Source organism: Camelina sativa, chromosome 10 (assembly GCF_000633955.1).
Source record: "Camelina sativa cultivar DH55 chromosome 10, Cs, whole genome shotgun sequence".
Taxonomy (NCBI): domain Eukaryota; kingdom Viridiplantae; phylum Streptophyta; class Magnoliopsida; order Brassicales; family Brassicaceae; genus Camelina; species Camelina sativa.
This window is the reverse complement of record NC_025694.1, coordinates 24,694,960-24,695,408: the sequence shown is the minus strand read 5'-3', so window position 1 is coordinate 24,695,408 and position 449 is coordinate 24,694,960.

Here is a 449-nt window from a genome sequence, read left to right as displayed (position 1 = left end):
TTTTTTTTTTTTTTTTTTTTTTTTTTTTTTTTAAATATATGCGAAGTAGGACTTCGGTTTTGATTTTTTTTTTTTATATATATTTTTTTTTTGAACCATTACTAATAAAAAAGTTTAAGAAAACTTTAGATTTTATTAATATGGATAGCTGGACCCGAAGTGGGCTGCCTACGTACCCTTATCGGGATCAAACTAAACGTAGTTCGATACAAAAGATTAACTGTAAACTGAGTTTAAGGTGTAAGGAATTCCAGGACCTCGGGACTGGTTTTCCCTCTGAATCCTCGAGCTGATACACCCCATTTCGCACCTCGCGAGTAATTCTGTACGGTCCTTCCCAGTTAATTTCCAGCTTCCCTGCATTGAGCTCCTCGGTGTTCTCGTGAACTTTTCGGAGGACTAGGTCGCCAACTGCCAAGGGCCTGCCTCGGATTTTGGAGTTATAGTAC